The 21,922-nt window shown below is 35.8% G+C and overlaps 1 protein-coding gene across 1 annotated transcript in view; it reads right to left on the minus strand.

Moving 5' to 3' along the window:
• LOC118742357 (myosin heavy chain, non-muscle) overlaps window positions 1-13,239 on the minus strand; it is a gene marked incomplete in the record, with an annotated part of 153,781 nt that extends 140,542 nt beyond the window's left edge. Inside the window, 1 exon segment of the mRNA XM_036474368.1 lies at window positions 12,910-13,239.
• Window positions 13,240-21,922: the final 8,683 nt, after the last annotated feature.

Here is a 21,922-nt window from a genome sequence, read left to right on the forward strand (position 1 = left end):
GCGCTTAGGGATTATAACCCTTACTAAGTAGAATTCTCCCCCCCCCCCTCGCCCCCTAAACCCTCCATTCGAAAGGGGACAGCCCCCACTTTACGAAAAGTCGCACCCCCCTTCGGGGCCTCCCACAGACCCCTAGGGAACCGTTTGAAAATGGGCGAAAAACGGCATTTACCGAGGGAAATTGAGCAGTTTGAAGTGGAATATAACCCAACTAACAGAATCTGTGGGGTTTGTAAATAAAAGAAATTATCCCAAGGTGGTTATCAGACGAAAGAAGGGGGGCTGAACACATTTCGCAGAGAACACCTTTGTGCGTAGGCGGCCTTCGGACGCGCTTTAGAATTACAACCCTTACCAAATAGAATTCTCCTTTTGGTGTGCACCAAAGTGATGTAGCCTTGGGAAAGGATGAGGTAACTAAAATTCCCTTTCTGTGTGGTAAACCTGGGGCTACCACCCCTGTGATGTCTATTATGGTTATGATAAGGACTAAGACCCCTATCCATCCCAATATAAATTTTTCCAAGCAGAGAAATGTACGTTTTCTACATTTATACCCACTTAGGGTATATATTATAACCCTCACAAAGTAGAATTATCTTTCTGTTTTGCGAAGAAAAGGAGCTGAATACCTTTTGCAGAGAAAACCTTTCTACGTAGGCGCCCTTCGGCCGCACTTAGGGATTATAACCCTCACAAAATAGAATTCTCTTTCTGTTTTGCGAGGAAAAGGAGCTGAACACCTTTTGCAGAGCACACCTTTGTATATTTTTAATGCTTACTGGGTTATATCCTATCTTCTTTTGTCTCTCATTCTTTTGAATATTTTGGAGTTTGACAGCTGAAATCCGCCATTTATTTTGCATATGCAACCAAAGTCAGACGCGTGATTTTGAAGGTGTTTTTATTCAATGAATTGCGATTAATGGTATAATATTAAAGTCATAAAGAAAGTTATTACTAATCGAGTAAAGTGTAAAGTGAAGGGGAATATAAAAATATATTGGTGAAGTGGCTGCTTTAAGGAGAATAGGAGTGATAAATGTACGCTAATTTCCGAATTTTACCAAAAAGGGCATATTTCACACCCAATTTGTAAATTAATTAGTGACCAAAAATTACAAAAGTGGGTGTTAAAATAATGTGTAGACCCTTGACTACAAGTGTGTGCAAATGTTTTTGGATCGGGTCACCCCTTTGGACGCAATACCTCGAAATAGTTAGGCAACGTACTAAAGAGTACCCAGGGGTTCTCTGCTAAAGGTGTTATAATTATTTTACATTAATTCAATTTTTGTAAGAGCTATACAACATATATCGCTAGCTTAGAGTGAAATGTTGCTAAGTCCGCTTTTTATGAAAACTCATATTTTGATACATTAGGCTAGAAATTAAAAATGCATTGTTTTGAAAAGGATAAATATTAGGGCTTTTTAAATTATTCGAATAATTCGATTATTCGAAGATTGTTTACCAATTTGAGACAAACTATAACGTCGATGTTTTTGCAAAACCGCCCATCGATTAATTGCAAGACCGCCTATCTTACGGCACTTAGATTTGAGAGAGCGAAAAAAACGTGGTTTATTTAAAGGTATTGCCTTGATAGGCGCTATTTTCTCTAGCTATTATTTTACAAATCTGTTGGTTTAATAACGATTTTATGATTTATATGCATAAATCTCGATGCATGGAGTTCGGTGTAAAAATCTCATTTTTGCCACAACACACATTTTAGATTGTGACGGGTGGGACGAGTCCCTATTGAGGACACATAGTTCGTGAATAAAACGACCGCTAATGGTTTGATGTGAATATTAAATAATTTTTTATAAGGGGACCTGGTTTGATCTATACGTTAAAAAATACATATTTTGCTGTGACTCCTCAGCATACATACATTTTTGTAATAACCGTTTTAAAGTCCATTAATTGTACTTTCTTTTTTTTTTTGATAATTATTTTTTGAATTGTCATTTCGATACAGCAGGAATGCCTTGACAACTTAGAAATCTATTTCTAAGGAATTATTCTCTCTGCTTTTTCACAGGTTTAAACACAATCTATGTATTTTATTTTTGTATCAACACTGGAATGGCCCATATTCATACATTTCAATTTATTTAAATGTGTACATACATACATATGTATACATAGCTACATATATTTCAACATTCGAATAATCGCGCACCAGTTATTATTCGAATAATTGAAAACGATCAATTATTCGAATAATCGATGGTGTGCAATTATTCGAATACAGCTAACCGAATTTTACCATTCGAATAGCATCATATTCGAATAATTCGAATATTCGATTAATCCAATATCAAGAGCTCTAATAAAGATCCTTGTTTTATGTCTTCTCGTTTATATTCAATGAAACGAAAATTTGCCAAGTCCAAAAAAAAACTCCGAAATTTCGATAAGTCGAAAATAGTACAAAATCTTTTAATAAAGATCGAATTCGTCTGGTTCGTATGAAGTTTTGCTTTGCTTTAAGCAGGCAAAATACTGTATTCAAAGTTTTGCGAAATACTTGAAGAAAATGGATTTAGAAGTTTTTTTCCTCTCCTGCACAATTTTTGAATTGGGACTTAGCAACTTTTCACTCTAAGCTAGCGATATATAAAGTACGTATACCAAATTAAAGGGAATAAAATTTCCTATTAAAGGCGAACAAAATTTTCAAAATCCATGCATTTGTTTATAATAAATCTTGATTTCAAAAATAGCTTATTTTGAACTTTAACCTTTGATAATTGTGGTTGTTGTCGTTTCCCTAAAAAAAGAAGTATACCCCCTCCCTGTAGGGAAAACACGAACTAGTAAACCAAATTTCTAGTTCAGTACTAGTTCTTTTTCGCCAAAAACGAACCAGTCCGATAGTAACTAGGCCCGCACCATTCCAAAAGCAGTGAAATGTGGTACTTTCTCTAAACTATTTTATTTCAAATTTTAAAAGCAGGGAAGGTAATCATTATGAGTAAAATAATTTAAATCAGCATTTAATCATTATTTTATGAATTATTAATAAGTTTTATTTTTTCGCACAAACGGAAATAATTATTATTTGATTATTATTTTTGGGATTACAAGTAATAATTATTTTATGATTTTTATTTTTTCGCGCAGAGATTATCATTAATTTTGAGTTTTATTTTTCCACTTAAAAACAATAATTTATAAAATTGAAAAGGCCATACAGATGCAACCTACTGAAATTTTGACCTGAAAAGTTTGGGTCTTATTCCTCTTATAAGGGTGCGGCTACCTCTCAAAAGGATACGTCGGTAATCACGCTTAGGTTTCGAACGATACTATCGATGTTGAGTAAGCATCGATACTGAGGGTATAAAAATGAGTACTTTAATACTCGATACCTTATTTGGTGATTTTACTCGATACTTTGCAAAGTACTCGTAGTATCGAATACTTTTTAAAAAACATCATTTTTAAATTTGTTCTTCCTTTGGCAACCCAATTTTCTTTGCTTATATGGATTACTATCATTAAATTTTGTCCATCACTTAAAATAAACTGATATTTCGTGTAGTCTGTTGCATAATATAAACCAAATAAGTTAAAGTTTAGTGGCCTTTTTCATAACAAAATAAAGTAGGTTTAAAGAGCTTAATAAAATGGCACTTTCATACATTTTTCAGTTTATAAACCTTTTTTACTTTTTATCAATAAGGCCATAAACTTTACGCAAAGTTCACGGAAATGGAGAATTTTTAGAAACTTTTTGGGTATTTTAACCTATTCAACTTTACGTATAGCCTACAACCGTCGACTTTTAATTCAAACTTGCACATTATTATACAAAATTTAATAGGCTACAAAAAGGCATACCCACAAAGTTTACAAAAATTCTTAATAAAATTTGAAATTCGTGAAATTATATTTGTGTTCGTATGGAATAGTAGCCTAGTAGTGGAATTTAAAATTTTATTGTTTTAATTTCAGGAAATAACTAGATACGATTGAAGAATAAAATAATTTTAGTATCCCAAAAAACGTATTTTAATGAGTCCGATTCTGAGTAGTATCGATACTCTTTCCCTGATACTTTTAGATTATCGATACCATGAGCTCGATGCCAGAATGAGTACTCAGTATCGATACCAAAGTCTGAAATTTCGAACCCTTATCACGCTGGTATAGTTTTTGAGTTGCTTAATAATCATTATACTTAGTGATTCCATGAAAAAAAGGCCAAATCCTGAAGGACAATTGAGAAAGGCAATGCAGTTGCAGAAAACGAGGCATTAAAAAAAAGTGTCAAAAAAATTACCACTTTCTCACTAAATTTATTTAAAAATTCAAGCAACCAGAGCTACCTTTTTTTAAGAAAAGACAAATTAATTTTTTTTTATGCAATCCAGCACAGCTACCTTAATACAGTCAGTCAATAAAGTTTAGGTACAACAATTTTTTTACAATACAGCAACTATTTTTTAAATATTTTAGTTTTCGGTAATGTTTTATAAAAATATGGTCAATTATACAACAAAATCCCCAAAAATCAGAGTTCCAAACCTTGTGCAAAATTTAAGAAAATTCTGCAAAATTTCATTAAAATAATGTACTTTCTATTTACGCTCTCTAGAAAAAGTTGAGTTTTCAGTTTTTTACCCCATTCAATTTTAGTATAATGAAGTGCAAGTATGAGGAAGCTAGGACTTACCAAACAACAAAAAAAAATATTGCTAAATATGAAAGGTAAGTCCTAGCTACCTCAAACTTGCACTTTGTTATACTAAAGTTGAATGGGTTAAAAAACTGCGTACTTAACTTTTTTCTAAAGAGTGAAAATTGCAATATTTGGATAGAAATTTGCGGAGTTTTCTTTAATTTTGCATAAGGTCTGGAACTCTGATTTTTAGTGTTTTTGGAGTAGAACTAACCATATTTTTATAAAAAATTTGGGAAAAATAAAATATTTAAAAAATAGTTGCCGGTATTGTAAAAACTTCCCTGTACCTAAACTTTATTGACTGACTGTATATCTTATTTAAGTACGACAAAAACTTTCGAAGTAACTCATATACATATAAGCTTAAAAAGAACTGAATTTACTTAAAAATCAATATGCTTAAATTTAGACAAGTAAGACAAAGTGCACTAATATTTTTACTTTTAAGCAGAATGCACTTTTGCTTTTTACTTACTACTTAGGTTTAATACTACAACTACTACTAATGTGGTTTATAAATTTTTAATAAATGCGTACAAACATTTGTGATGGTATTGTCCTTCCTTCAACCGATCGTAATTAATATAAAAGGGAAATGTTTCGACAAGCTTGATTAGAAATATAGATCTAAGGTGACGAATTTATAACAGGTTGGGAACTATAAAAAATGGATGCAGATCGAACTAGATCTCATCTGTCGAATTAGGAACTGGTTTGGAACTAAAGAAAAGGGGATGCAGAACGAACTAGATCTCATCTGTCGAATTTGGAACTGGTTCGGAACTATAGAAAAAGGGATGCAAAACGAACTAGATCTTGTCTGTCGAATTTAGAACTGGGCCGGAACTAGAGCCAAAGGGATGCAACGGGGGACAATTGACACTTCCTAGGACATCGCCATGTTAAATTCACCAGTCGCTAGCATACAAAAGACCAAACCAAACCAGTTCCGCACTAGTTCGTTTCCCTACAGGGCCGTTATACTCAGCTCAATCATCTCTATCGATCCCAATAGTTTGTTTTTTAATTTGAGATTTGGAGCCAAAGGCTGACTTCCAAAACGTACCAATACAATATTTGGATACTGTTCTACTGCGGTATTTAAACTGTTTGTGTTTGCAGAGTTGCGAAACATTGCAACATATACATTGCATATTTTGAGTATTTAGTAAAATAATGATCACCATTTCGGTATTTTCCATTTTTAAAACCCATATGGTAACTAAAACCAAACGAAGCATCAACTTTGTTTTTGATGCGCTGATTACTCTAGCGCAGAGATTCCCAAACTTTTTTTTCTCGTAGACCCCTTCAAAAATTTACTGGTTTCGGTTGACCCCCTGCTGATACATTTCTAAATATTCCCAAAGCTCGTAAAAAAAGTGAAAATTAGATCTAACAATGTAAATTTGCATCGCGGGTGAATTCAAAAACTAAACCCAGAGTGGTCAAAATAAAAGTAAAATATTTTCTTGTGTTCTGTTTATAAAAATAATGTGATTACAACTTGTAGGTTTTAAAAAATAGACCTCGTAAATACATCAAAATACTCGCTCGCTCGGAAGAGTTATATTTTTTAAGAGCACTGCGAGCGCTAGCGTTATTTACATTATCTCCACCCAAGGCATAACAAGGTAGACGTGATTTCGACATTTCTCTCTTTTGAACTGCGACTAAAATGTCAACTCTTAACCCAATACTATTCCAAATTTTAATTTTTTTAATATAAATTTTCAATTGTGAGCTGTGCAACTGATTTTAAATACATAATAAAATTAAAAGGAATTATGGACGGTATGTTGTGTTTGACAAGAGCCATGACAACAAACTTGTGCGTTATTTTAAAACTCCGAAGTTCAATGCTTCATTAGGAGACTCTTCACGTGTGCGCGAAGACCATTTTAGTGCCAGTGACTTTATTTGTTGCCCATCGCAGCCGGGTATTTCTAAGCGGACGCGTTTGTTCCCAGGAGCAGGAATTATTATACCGAATATGAAGAGAAAATTTTTCACTCATATACATGGATAGACCAAATTTCAAATGGTGGTCTAACAAAACCTAAACCGGAATTCCTTGTTGACATAAAGAAACTGAAATTAACTTTTAATAAATTTAATGTAAAGGAAATTTCGAATTGCAAAAATTTAATAGCTGAACTATTGAAGTTAAGTTCTGATGTAAATTTAGAATAAACAAACCTTTTTTTAAATGTCTAATATACTTTAGAATGAAGTTTTTGAATAAAATAGATAAATGCTTAAAAACATTGGGTAAAACATAGTAAAAGCAAGAAAATTGCCAAAATGGGTTTACAAATGAGTGTGTTTCACTAAGTGTGTAATTTTTATAAGTATGCATTTCCACATTTACATTAAAACGAAAAGGCAATACCTAAAATGAAGCTGATTCTAATGAGATTTTAAAAATTTTCATATCTACAAAAACTCTCATTTCAAAGATGTTACCCCTTAGTTATCTCAAAATAAAGTCGACTCTAAAGTTAAAAGCCGCGTTTTTTGACAGATATCCCATTGAAAGTTGTCAAAAAGCTGCTTTTAACTTTAGGAGTCGACTTCATTTTGACTATAGCTACGGGCCGTTGAGTTTTATCAAATATGGTAAATGCATAACAAAGGGTCAATTTTTTTGTTTACATTTTTTGACAATACAGTCAGCTATGAGAGAGCTCGACTAAATTGTCACTTCTACCTTGTTGAATATGCCTTGATCTTCACCATAAACTCATCAAATGTTCGGCTCACTCTTGACTTTGCACGTGGAGTATATGTAAAATACTTTATTTGTGTTAATGGCATCATTTTTATTTTTACCGCTCCGAGTTTTAAAGTGAGGAGAAAAATATTGATCACATTTTTAAAACACAAAACTTAAAACATCAATACGGCTAAGCTTTTTACGCCAAACTTTTAATTCAGAAACTGACAATATAGAAAAGAACGTGTTTAAAAAATCGATGACAAATAACCAAGCAAGAAGCACAAAAAGTGTTCCACCGTCTCATCTTCTTCAAGGTAAGATGGGCAAATGGACTTGTAATTTACGCCTATCACAGTCAAGTGTTTATGCCACTTACAGGCCTATTCTGCGTTGGTAACAAAAATTTTGTTACCGGTTAGTAAAGTTAATGTCAACTTTTAAACCCTTTTCGTATTCTCCACACTCTTGTAACCGGTAAATTTTGTTACCATCTCATGAGCAGGTAACAAAATATTGCCCCATGAAATATGCAACACCAGAATTTACACAAAACTCCATAGCTGAATTGCTGAATAAATTAAAACGTTACCAAGGTAAATAGGATTGCGGTTGCAAGAAATGGTGACAATTGTTGGTAACAAAATTAGCTTGTTACAAAATGTTCGGTTACAAGCAGAATAGGCCTGTTAAAGTAACCAGTCAGCAGTCCAGCAAGTTGTCAGTCGTGTCGTCTGCTCAGTGAGAGCAAAAAATTAGATAGACCTTGTGAGATTGAAGGCAACATGAGTTTTGCCCACCCGCATCCCCTCGATGCCTATCAGTCATTTTTGAGTTTCTGATGGTAGCTTCCATTGCCGAAGGTGGGAGTGCTAAAACTGGTTGCGGACCGAGGAATGCTTGTTCTGAGCCAACTCGTCTTTCCTGTTGAAGAATTGTCCCACCTTTGCCTATCCACTTTTTTTGATCTTCAACAAATCTCTTGAACAGGGGGAGTTTATAGATGCTTGGAACTCCACTCTTATCACCCCGGTATTCAAATCTGGTAATAAAAACGATATAAGCAACTATCGGCCAATAGCAAAATTATCAACGATATCCAAATTATTTGAGTTTATTGTCAAACAAAAAGTATTTTTTGCTGTTAGTCCCTTAATATCTGTTAATCAGCATGGTTTTATGCCGGGAAGGTCCACTGTAACTAACCTAGCTGTTTTTACCGAATCCTGTTTAGCTGCCTTTAATAACCGTCTGCAAGTCGATACCGCGTGTACGGACTTTTCGAAGGCGTTTGACAAAGTCTGTCATTCAATATTAATTTCAAAATTGGCTAGCATAGGTTTTCATTCAGCTTTTTTATCTTGGGTAAAATCATATGTTTCTGCGCGGAATTGTGTTGTTGTAGTTGACAATGTGTTCTCCTATCCCTTCATCGCCTCCTCTGGAGTTCCTCAGGGGAGCATCTTGGGTCCCCTACTTTTCGTGATTTTCATTAATGATATTTCTAGTTGTTTTAACTTTTCAAAATTTTTATTGTATGCGGATGACTTGAAAATCTATTCTACAATTTCTAATGCTTCAGACTCATTCAATCTACAGGCTGATCTTAATAACGTGGTTGTTTGGTGCTCCAAAAGCAGATTAAATTTAAATATAAAAAAGTGTTACCATGTCTCCTACTCCAAATCACGTTCCATTACCCAGACATCGTATCTCATAGGTGACTCGCAGCTTGCCCCCATTGGTGAAGTTTCTGACTTAGGAGTAATTTTTGATGCTAGATTTCTTTTTCACAGCCACTTAAATTATACCATTGCAAAGTCATATTCAATGCTTGCATTTATCCGTCGATTTAGCTCGGACTTCACTGATCCATATACCATAAAATTACTATACACTACTCTTGTTCGTTCTAAGCTCGAGTACGCTGTCTTCATCTGGCGACCATATTATGAATGTCATACAACAGAATTAAACGTATCCAAAAATTTTTTATTCGTTATGCTCTACGCTCTCTACATTTCGTTGATCCTTTCCCATCTTACACCATGATAAAAATATAGTAAGGTAGAACCGCTGAGAGTCACTTTTAAAATTCTTGACGTTTCGAAACAATTTAATTTTTAAATTTACTCACAAACTCACCCCCACATTTTCATTTTCAATCTCAAGCAACAACAATTTCGAACAATTTCAATTTTTTATTTTCACTTTTATATGATTTTAAAATGTTGGCAAACTTCAAAAAAAAAATCATGGCCGACAAAATGAGAGAACGGTTCTACCTTGCTATGTTTTTATCATGTCTTACACTGCTAAATGCATGCTTATAAACCTTAAATCACTGCATAATAGAAGGATTATTCTTTCTCTTACTTTCGTTTTTGACATTATACGGGTGCGATTGACTCGCCGTTCTTACTCGAACAGATTACATTTAATATCCCAGCAAGAAGCCTTAGGAATCATGACATTGTTTCTCTGGATTTTGTCAGGAATAATTATGCCAATAACGCTCCTATTCGCAGAGCTCTAAGCGGGTTTAATTCGCTCTTAAACTCTTCTGCTATCATTTTCTCTTCTTCCAAATCTAACTTCAAACTACTTTTAAATAGTATGCTAAATTAGTTAATTTATATTTTGTTTTTTTACCAAATAGTCTGTACGAAATGTTTATTTCAAGATTAAATAAATAAATAAATAAATAAATAAATAAATAAAAAATTATCAGATGTCTCATAACTAGGTACTCCAGAGTGACCTTGCGCCCAGAGTAAAACAACCTCGTTTTGTTCGCCATTATTTTTTAGTCGAGACTTGCGAGACCTATGTCCACCGCGTAGTCCATGGCAAGGGTTGCCAACATATTAAGATAAGTATAGTACTTTTTTCAAAAAAAATTTAAAAAATATAGTACACTTCAATAAATATAGCATTTTTTTTAAAAGCTTTTTAGCTTATGGGAAATGAAATTATTTTAAGGAAATTGTTAATTCTTTCTCAGTTAGGTTACCTTTTTTGATTATAACCTCTTTTGATTATAAACTCACAATGACCTTTTACTTTAAAGAATATTTCATTTAATATTGTTAATTCAGAATAAAGGTCAACCATTTTAATAAAAAAATTTTCGTGCAAATTACTGAAATATATTTATATATATGATTGAAGAAATATAGTATTTTTGCGTACTATAGTTTTTCCAACAGTATATAGTACGCCGACCGGAAAAATAGTACAATACTGTATAATACGGTTGGCAACCATATCCATGGCTTTGTGTTTTGCAATTACCTCAGCCTGGAAGACCAAAGCATATTCCCCTACAGAAAAGTGAAGCTTATCTCCACTAACCTCGAAAAACACCCCAGATCATGACCCAGAGTAAGTTTTGCAGCCATCAGTGAAGATTCGACAGTGTGTGAGTCCGGTTTCAGCGATGGAATCAAACCAGCATTCAATCTCAGGGAACTCAACATTATAGAATCTCTTCAACGAAGGTAATGGTGGCGTACTATCCTGGGGTACTCTTTATGAATTTGTACAACGATTTTGGGTTGCTGTGCCCAAACGCGTGAATTGAATCAAAAACCTTTTACACACACTTGTAGACTACAATTCATGCTTTATTACAAAAATAAAATTTACTATATCTGTGCACTAATTTATTAATAATGTCGGTTGGAAATATGGTATTTTTTGCAAGTTTCCGAGCTGAGCCGTCAAAAAAAAAAAATATCCACGAAATATCTCTGGAAAAGGTGTTCAGCTCACTAGCTGTTTCAGAAATTCTGGGCACGAAATGTGAGTTGTGTTTTCGTATTCTCCAGCAAAAAATATCCAGTAACTTGCCAGTAACCAAATTTCGGAGAGTAAGCCAATATTTACTCCCAATGAGTGAAATATGCAAGAAAGTACGAAAACGCAAAGTAGTTGCTAGTTTTATGAACAGCTGATTAATTTGTTATTTTCCGATGCAATTTTCTTAGAAAACTAGTGTTTTCCATCTTATTATATATTTAAATTGGTTTATTTTGTCAATTGCAAACTCTAAAAGCAACACAAACAATTATTTTCTTAATGTGATTTACAATAGGCATCATGCCATCAGCTGTTTTTCTTACTAGCAAATAGTTGCTAGTAAAAATTTATCCAGTAAAAATCCAGTAAAACTTGCAAGTTTAGCTGTAATTTTTGCTCTCTCAATTTCCCCTTTTGCTAGTTTCTTTCAAGTTTCTGCGTACGAAAACGACATCTAGTAAAAAACCAGTAAAATTAGTACTGGATAGTGCGTACGCGAACAGTTCTGTGGTTTTATGTTCCATTTTAGAGAGCAAACTTTTCGCTTATTCTCTAATTACCGGATCCGGTCCGGATAGTTAGGGAAAGCACCTAATATTGTGAATATCGTGAAGCATCTGGAACGCAACTTAAACTTTGTACGTATGCAATGCAATTGACGTTTTGAAAGTCAGCCAAACTGCATTTGTCCCCCCAAATGCATTCAGCACTTTTGACAAACGGGAGTAGTAAGCACATCTAGCCACTCAGACGTAATAGCTGGTACCATTAGCTACTAGACATCTCAGACGAAGCGCCTTAAAACGCCACATCGAACCACACTTAACAGCTATTTTACCGTGCAAACAGACAAAAAGGAGCATATGTCCCATTTCGGAAATAAAAACTGCACCGCGAAGGTGTTTTGTTTTTATTGTTATGTATGTGAAAGGTAGTGCCCCATTTAAGTAACTTTTGTCAGTTAATTGTGACCATTAACGATTGATAAATTTTGTTTATATTAGTATATTTTCATTCATTTATGGCACATATTTTTTGTACAACCGTTGGTTTGGATGCATTAAAATTATTGCACTGTAGACGGTGCAACCAAGTTGGATGCATACAACTTGTTCACTTCACCCTTTAACGTTCCATAATTTTTTCCGACATTCGCTTATAATTCATAAACCGGACACTCATATATATATAATTTACTAGCAAATATATAAACACAATAGGCTAGCAATTTATGCGGCATTTTTTATCATCCAATTGAGAGATAAATTCCAAAGGATTTGAAATTCCACTACACTTTTATCCTTTCTGTAGGGATTATAAAAACGTTTAGTTTGACACATACTTTTCCACTTTGTTCCACTTTCGTTAAACGACTTCTCAAATACTCTACTACTCTACGACTACGGCCGGCTTCTTTCCCCGAATCGAATATCTACCATGAACGAACGAATATGAATATCTACCAACAGAAAGTGTTGCGTCTAGGGCTACCTTTTTCTTGATATATCATTCTTTTTTTCAATACTACATAAAAGATAAAAGGGCTGCGGAACATACAATTTAATTACATTAAGCTTGCCAATTCTTATAAAATATTAAGTACAAAATGTTTCCTTTACTCATTCAAGGGCATACATATAAATTTAAACAGTTTTAAATGACTACACAGTAATTTTAATTGCTAAGCTCCTACATATTGCAAGCCTGTGCTCTTTCAAAATGTTCGTTATGCTTTATGCTTTTATTCATTTACTGCATTCCAATCCAGTTCCTCTTTGGGCATCGTTTTATAGCCTATTCATGCGACGCCTGCATCATCACAGCACATCGAATTTAATTTCCAAACATTAACACCACTCACACGATCACAATCATTAAAGTATGCGGGAAACAAATCAAACTATTTGTTTCTTTATAAAAATTCAATTAAATTTATAAACAAACTCTAAAAACCTTTAATTTCACTGCGACTGAAAACGCGTAGAAACGAACAGCTTGACGGGCGGACTTCGTTAAGTTTTATGTGGTTGGTTGAGGTCAGTGTTGCCAGAATTTTTGTATAGGGCATCCCCATATCGAGCCGCAATTATCCACAAAAAATCCCCATTTTTCTTTTAAATCCCAATTTAAATCCCCTTAAGTAAGAAATAAAAAAATATGTATTCTCATTTCTGTTACTTCAGTTTAATTACAGTTTTGAATTCTTTTATATTACAAATTTTCACAGTTGTATATGTGTACATATATATGTGATCATTTGGTTATTTACGTATAGCGGTTGCTTATTTTTTATGGTTTTTGGAGACTATTTAACAACATACCTTCGGCCCAAGGTTCCTATTCCCATTGCTGTCTGTAAGTTCGTCAATTTCTTTTGTGCGCTTGCCACTTTGTAAAATTCTTTTTACACTAAGGAAATCAGAAATATATGCAGTCCATTCGGTAAATGCCAATCACAGCGATCCTTTTACAATTTGGTGTAATGAAGTGAGAGAAAATTGTGTGTTCAGCCAAAGCAATTAAAACAGGCATTTTTCCACGAATAATAAAGTAAGAAAATCTTTGTTTGAGAAATTTTTAAGGGCAGGCAGTAAAATATATGTATTTCAATTTCAATATGAATATTTTAAACCAAACAAAAATCCCCACATCCCCAAACGAAAAAATCTATCTCCAAATGGTTTCAGAAATCCCCAAAATGGGGCGAATTCCGTACATCTGGCAACTCTGGTTGAGGTAGTCCATTCCATGTTTCGTTCCGTTCTTGGAGGGGAACTATTCACGGCCAGTGTTGCCGTTTCACCCATATACTTCAAAAGACGTGTTTGTGAAAATTTTCTGAAGATGCTTTATTTTTTCGCTCGTTTCGCGAGGTACTTACATTTTTCGCGTAGTACAAATTTTGATACATGTTACAGAGAGAATATATATGTATGCCCGCAGTGGCAGCTTTTAAAATTTGTTCGAAAATATTGAAACGTTTTGGGGTAATTAGTTACCCAAGAAAAAGAAAGAAAAATGCTTTAAATTAACTTTATATAAAGAGCTGACTTCATTCGTTTTTAATTTACTTTACTGGCCTCATAAATAGCTCTGCAGCTGCAAAGCGTATATTTATAGATTTAAACTTGATCCAATATGAAAAGAGAAATAGATTTTCATTACAAACTGTTGATAATATGATGGGGATCATTCATAGTAAAAATAAAGTCGACACTGAAGGCAGTCTCAGCTTTTTGACATAATTTCCAACGAGTTTAACGTCTCACAAACTTGGTAATTAACGTAAATGATCGACAGCTAATAGTTTTAGGGCCGGTTACTCAATGTCTGGTGAACACTAATCTCCGGTAAAACATCGTTATCGACGTTACCGACTCCATGTTATATGCATGGAGCCGAACACGTCGATAATGATGTTTAAACGGAGATTAGTGTTAACCAGACATTGAGAAACCGGCCCTTAGGGCCATTTTCACCGTCTCTGGTTAACACTAATCTGCGGTTAAACATCATTATCGACGTCTTCGGCTCTATTCATACAACAGGGAGTCGGTAACGTCGATAACTATGTTTAATCGGAGATAAGTGTTAACCAGACATTGAGTAACCGGCCCTTAGGGCCATTTTCACCGTCTCTGGTTAGCACTAAACCCCAGTTAAACATCGTTACCAACGTTACCGACACAACGTTATATGCATGGAATCAGTAACGTCGGCAACGATGTTTAACTGGGGATTAGTATTAACCTGAGATGGTGAAAACGGCCCTTAACTATGTACATATATTTGAATTCCAGTTTCTATAAAATCTATGCACAAGGGGTCTTCATTTAATGACGGATAAATTGCTGACATTTGTCAGTTTATCCTCATTCTTTGATGAACACACCTTGGTAAATAATTGCAGCAAAGTCGTTTGACAAAGTGATAAACTTTGGTTAAATAGATTTCCATACAAAGTTTGACAGTTTATTTATCAAAATGATAAATTTATCACTTTATACAGTTTAGCAAGAGTTTATAACTTTTCATGAAGACCCCTATAATATTTTTTTTCATCTCTATACAAGATTAAAAACAATAACCTCTTTTTCGATAGATTGTCACAAAATTAGTGCGTCCCAGCACGTCTACGATTTGCAGGTTTTTCAGGATTTAAAGCGCAAACAGACAACGACGTAGCGTAGACGTAGGTTGACGCAGACACGATCTAGCTTATGGGATTCGCGTGTTAACGAAAACTCGCCACCGCATGGAGGTGACGTTGCCGTTGCTTCTCTCTCTCTATCAACAGTAAATTTTATATGCTGCTACGTACGTCAACCTACGTTTACGCTACGTCGTTGACTAACTGAGCTTTTAGTCCAAAGTCGTTCCCGTACGCCAAAAATTCTGTATCTGGGAACACTCTCGTGAGAGTAACTGAGCAACTGTTCCCAGAATGAAGTTTCAAGATTTAGTCCAGAGTTTTTCTTCTGGCAAATTCATGAAAAGTGTCAAACGATAGGTAGAGTTGCATTTGTGTACAAAAACAAAACGCGGTGAAAGCAAATAACCTTACACTTGTTAAAAAATGGAAGTAAATAATGAAATATTCGGATATATATGCAATTATTATTAATTGTATAGATTTTAATAGTTATTTAGTGGTCTTTCAGCCAAATCAGTCTTGTACTAATGACAAGTAAATAAACCAAATGACGTTTTTGCTGGAAAAGAGCTTTTTGCGTTCCCGTACACTTCTGCAACTGTTCTCCTGTTACTCTCACTTGAGAGAGTAAAATCGTAGTTTGACATTTCCACAGGTTTTAGTCCGAAGAGTACTGGAACCAACTATATGTAAAATACTTACTTCATATACAAACATACATATGAATATGTATGCGAATTACTTGATTTTTCGGTTATTGACTACAATAAAAAGCAAAGGTATGAAACCAAATAGCATTTTTTAAGTTTTTTCTAACTTGATACTTAAATTAAAAAATTGTGATACATTTGATCCATTTTTTGTTTCTTTTACGATAAATTATTTCATGATGAATAACTCAGTGAGAGGGGAGACCAGTATGTTTGCATGTATGTATGTATATAAAGAAATATTTATTGGACCAAAAAGTAGTGGGTAGGCACTGTGGCCAATGGTAATCAACTATTACCACCTCCGCATGGTTGTAAGCCATGCAGAGTCCGCAGAAGACTCCGGAAGCAGTGTGCAGAGGATGCATCAGACTAGGCCGAGCATACTTTGAAGTGCCATCTTATTGAAACTTAAGAAAGTTCAATTACTTGGCAGTTGAGAAGTGCATGTGCAAAAATTTCCTAAGTTGCATAAAGGAAATTTTTGCACATGCAACAGTACATAGCATGTATTTAGGCGCCTGGTGTTAGCAGACGCGGCTAAACATACCGGCCCCCCTAGACGACTTGGTCGTCTAGTGGATATAACAAAAGCCGCAAATATCCGGCTCGGAGGACCATGAATAACTCAGTGAGAGGGGAGACCAATATGTTTGCATGTATGTATGTATATAAAAAAATATTTATTGGACCAAAAATTAGTGGGTAGGCACTGTGGCCAATGGTAATCAACTATTACCACCTTCGCATAGTTGTAAGCCATGCAGAGTCCGCAGAAGACTCCGGAAGCAGTGTCCGGAGGATGCATCAGACTAGGCCGAGCATACTTTGAAGTGCCATCTTATTGAAACTTAAGAAAGTTCAATTACTTGGCAGTTGAGAAGTGCATGTGCAAAAATCTCCTAAGTTGCATAAAGGAAATTTTTCCACATGCAGCAGTACATAGCATGTATTTAGGCGCCTGGTGTTAGCAGACGCGCCTAAACACATGACGTCCCGGCAACACTGTTCACGACTAGCTTATCTCCCCACACCAAATCGTGTTTTACCCTGAGATTCAGTAATTCAGTCTCATGTCATATTATATTATATGATTATATATGCCTTTTGCCCGCGCCAGCAAAAGAGACGCAATGGCCGAACGGTCAAAGCATTAGGCTGCCGGTCGAGAGAGTCCGGGTTCGAGTCCTCCTCGAGCGTAGAGGATTTTTTATTATTTTATTTAGTACTTTTTATTAGTTTAATTTTTTTTAATTATCTTTAGATTTAAATGTTTTAAAAAGAAAAAATTAAATTAAAAAACAAAAGAATTTTGGTGTACTTCCTAATGAAATTGCTGTTGAACAAATTTCCTCGCTTCATTTTTGCGAGTTTTGTATAGTTATAGAGACTCCAATTCCTGCCAGCGCATCCGCCCAGACAGCTCATTAAGCACACCCAAGTTTGAGTGACCACACATACAATAGTAATTGCTACCGTATAGATTCAGGACATGCGTTTGCTTGGAAACTCCGTTAATTAGGTGGTCATAACTTCAGCCAGCACATTCAATGGTCCATTACTCGGAGCTGCTCCAACCTGATGAGTAGATTTAAATGAGTCTCACATGCCACTGCATCTGGCTACAAGCTGGATTTGAAATTCACTACTCGTCAAAGAATGTGCATTTTTACGTAAATTTGGTTTAAGTACTAGCGTTTTCAGTATTTAACAATTCATTATCATTTACGTTGTAATATAACCACTTAAACACTGAACTCTGATGATCTGTTTTAGTATCTATATTAATAGAGAATAATTTGCAATTTTGTATACAACTCTGAATCAACAAATTTCATGCTGCTTCTCATTATCAACCTTGATCAGATTTTACCCCCGAGGAGTATTCAAAAAGTTTTATTACTGTATTGTTACGATTATCCTTAAAACATTGAGGGATTTCCCAAATATTCTACGGCTCGTATCGCGGGATTGTTAAATGAATGCTCACGATGGCCAAATTGTAGTACAATTAACTTTTGTCACCTTCGGTGACCGTAATTACAAATAAAAGTATTTTGGCCGATTTGATTTATTTAATTCGACAGAAACTCAAATTTATTAATTTTTTTTACATCGACATGCGGATACTCCTCTCGTTTACTTTCTTTTTTCTTACATTTTCTTGTCTTTCTTTCTTTTGTAACAGAGTTGTATTTTTTTTAAAGGAAACAATTCATTTGAACAACAGAGTTGTATTTTAAAGGATATAAATGACTTATCAAATGACTTATATTAATACTGTCTATATCGCATCGCGACAACTCGGCCCTTCCTGCTCTAAATCGTCCGCGATTTCGTAAGGATCAAGATCTGGACAGCTATGACACCACGGCTTCATTTTATCGGAGCATAAAACAGAACTGAACCGTCTGGCTGTTATCTGCATTCCTGGGATGTCTTCCAGTTGATATCGGTCTTTACCCAAAGCTTTAGTTATTATGTACGGACCGCGATATTTTGGTTCGAGTTTTCTAGATTCCCCGGTGGCTATAGGCTCGTTTTCGATGACTACTAAGTCACCCTCACTATAGGTAGTTGGCATTCTGTGTTTTTCGTCGAAGCGCTGCTTCCACCGTTCCCTCTCGGCGGCGATGTTTTTAACTGCTTGTTCTCGTTTTTCAGTAATGGGAGGTGAAGGTTGTGGCGGTGTATTGTCGTTGTGTATTGCAGCTAAAAGTTGGTTTTGTATGACGTCGCGAAGTTTGAAATCAAAGACGAGCTCATTCGGACAAAACCCTGTGGTTGAATTCTTTTGGGAATTGATAGCCCACTGCAGATTTCGTAGTTCCAGATCCCAATCCTTGGGATTATCTGACGTAGTACGAAGAAAAGTTAGTATTTGTTGGTTGGCCCTTTCTATTTGACCGTTCGCACGATTGGTTCGCACTGCAGTCTTGATATGATGTATATTATTTGTGCCGCAGTAATCCTCGAACTGTTTGGATGTGAATGCCGTACCTCTATCGCTAACTATTACGGACGGAAGCCCAAAATAGCTCGACATTTCATTTAAGACATTGAGAACCGGTGTAGTTTTGGTGTAACGTACCGCCTTCGCAACTAAAAACTTGGAGAAGGCATCGGAGATAGCCAAAACATAACAATTCCATCGTTTACTTTTTACGAACGGCCCTAGATGGTCAATGTGCACCAGTCTAAATGGAACTGGCTCGACGTTGTCATAATGGAGACGACCCTCAGCTTTGCCTCCGTGTGCCTTATAATAACAACATTTCACACACGCAGCTATGTAATCCTTTACATACTTTCGCATCTTAGGGAACCAAAAATGCCGTTGTATAGCTGCATCGTTTTGTCTATTGCAAAGTGTCCACAATCGTCATGGCAAAGTTGCACGACTCTCCATCTGACAGACTTAGGGACAACAAACAAGGAGCCCTCATTTAATCGTCGATATAATCGATGGTTTTTTAACTGATATTCGGATTTCAATTGTTTGTCTTGTGAAGATTTCACCTCACCATTTAGTACTGCAATTATATTCCGCAAGGATTCATCTTGCAGCTGCATGGTGAATAACCATCGTTTGGGGATCGACTCAAGGCATCGACGTGAGCAAGCCGACTCCCTTGACGATGCACAGTATCGAAATCATATTCGAGCAGTTTTAACCACCATCTAGCAATTTTCGATTTTAATTCTTTGTTTTCCTTTACACGTGCGATCGCAGAACAGTCGGTTATTAGACGGAAATGCTTTCCCAGCAGATAAATTCGGAAACGTTCTAGTGTTTCAACCGCGGCCAAGGTTTCGAGCTCATAACTGTGGTAATTTCTTTCTGCCTCTGTACAATGACGACTGTAGTAGAACACTGCCTGCCAAGTTTTCCCGTCGACGGATTGCAACAATACTCCGGCCAGCCCAACACTGCTCGCGTCGGTAAGTACCTCATGGTCAGCGGAGCGATCATACAATGCCAATACAGGTCCCTTGCAGAGAATATCTTTTAGCTTTTCAAAAGATTTATCCTGCTCTGGATCCCAAGTGAACTTTATTTCTTCTTTTCGCAGTAAAGATGTTATTGGTTTGGAGATAAGTGAGTAGTATTGCACAAATTTACGGAAAAACCCAGTCAATCCTAGAAAGCGGCGTACCTCTGTGACGGATGTGGGTGTAGGAAAATTTCTTATAGCAGAAACCTTCCGGTCTCCCAGTGCGATGCCATGTTCATTTATAACATGGCCAAGATATACCAGTTCAGTGCCAAGAACTATAACGTAAAAATTTATCGAGTCGCTCTACTCCTTCTTCCACAGTCTTACTCGGTATTATTATATCGTCGAGATATACCAAGACTTCGCCTGGATTCATCTTTGATGCAATCTTGTTCATAACCTCTTGAAATACGGCAGCTTCGTTGACCAACCCGAAAAGCATTCGGTTATATTCGAAGTGGCCATCCGTCGTGACGAATGCAGTATATCTCTTCGATTCTTCCTCAACTTCAGTTTGATGGTACCCCATTCGTAGGTCCAAAGAGGTGAAATACTTATTTCCTGCAAGCTGGGCAAACTGTTCCTCCATAATCAACATAGGAAATGGATTTTTAACAGTAATTTTGTTTACACTACGGTAGTCGATACAGAGGCGGTGCTCTCCACTAGATTTTTCCACCAATAGGGCGGGTAAGCCATAAGGAACGGCGGATTATATCGTTTTTCAGAAGATCCGCTATAATATTGGACACGATTTGACGTTTTGCAAAAGCTATTCTATACGGTTTCATGCGAATAGGAGCATCAGTAGTTAGTTGAATTCGCATTTTGTTGACCCCACATCTCCCTAGCTCGGAAGTATTTTCAGTGAATACCTGCCGGTGTGTTTCTAACAATTCTTCTATGTATTTGTACGTCGAAGATGTTGTGTTTGCCAGGGTGGACTTATCTTCGATATGGCATTTATCGCCCTCAATGACCAAGCGTTTGCCACCTCGACATAGATGCCCTACCTAGCAAAGTGTTTCCGGTAAGTTTATCATCATCCACCACCAGCAAATTAGCCTCTTCTTAATGTCCGTTTCGATATGCATGTGTATTTGCCGCCCGCAAATCCGTTTAATTCCACCGCGCAGCCCACTTCATTACCAACTTGTCTTGCGAACGTTTTCCGGATAAGTCTGCATGCACTTCCTGAGTCTACGAAGGATTTTGTTAATATATTGTTTATTTTAATCTCTTGTGTAACGTTTCTATGTGTATCATTTTGATCGATTTTATTAATAGTCGTGGTTACCGGAGTATTTGTATGAGGACAATCACTATAAGGGTGGGTAACTCAACAAATTTATAGGAGTTGACTCAATGACTCCAACTCACTTTAAAGAGTCAGCTCATTCAACTAACTCATTTGACTCTTTGTATTGTGGCGAATACTGCGGCAACACAAAGCGAACAACGAGAAATAGGCAGAATGTTCGAAGAATGACGTAGAATGTTCCACAAAGAGAAACGCCAAGTTGGATGAACACTGCGAACAGCGAGAGAAAGAGAATGAGCGATAAACTTCAGAACGTTCTAGAGTTGCCATAAGTGTGAGCGCAGGTATATAAGAGCCACGACACAGCGGAGTAGGGACAGTTACGAGTTGCAAGTCAGCAAGCTACCAGTAAAGTTACGGAGTTACAAGACAGCAAGCTACAAGTAAAGTGAGCGGAGAATTGAGTTGCGAATAAGCAAGCTATAAGTTTAATTGTGTTAACAAGTAGTAAAGCGTTGTTATTGCTTTAACAAGTATTGTAAAGTGTTTTTACTGTATTAGCAAGTATTGTAAATTGTTTGTTG

The sequence above is a fragment of the Rhagoletis pomonella genome, unplaced genomic scaffold (assembly GCF_013731165.1).
Source record: "Rhagoletis pomonella isolate Grant_MI unplaced genomic scaffold, Rhpom_1.0 Rhpom_scaffold_00007, whole genome shotgun sequence".
NCBI classification, from domain to species: Eukaryota; Metazoa; Arthropoda; class Insecta; order Diptera; family Tephritidae; genus Rhagoletis; species Rhagoletis pomonella.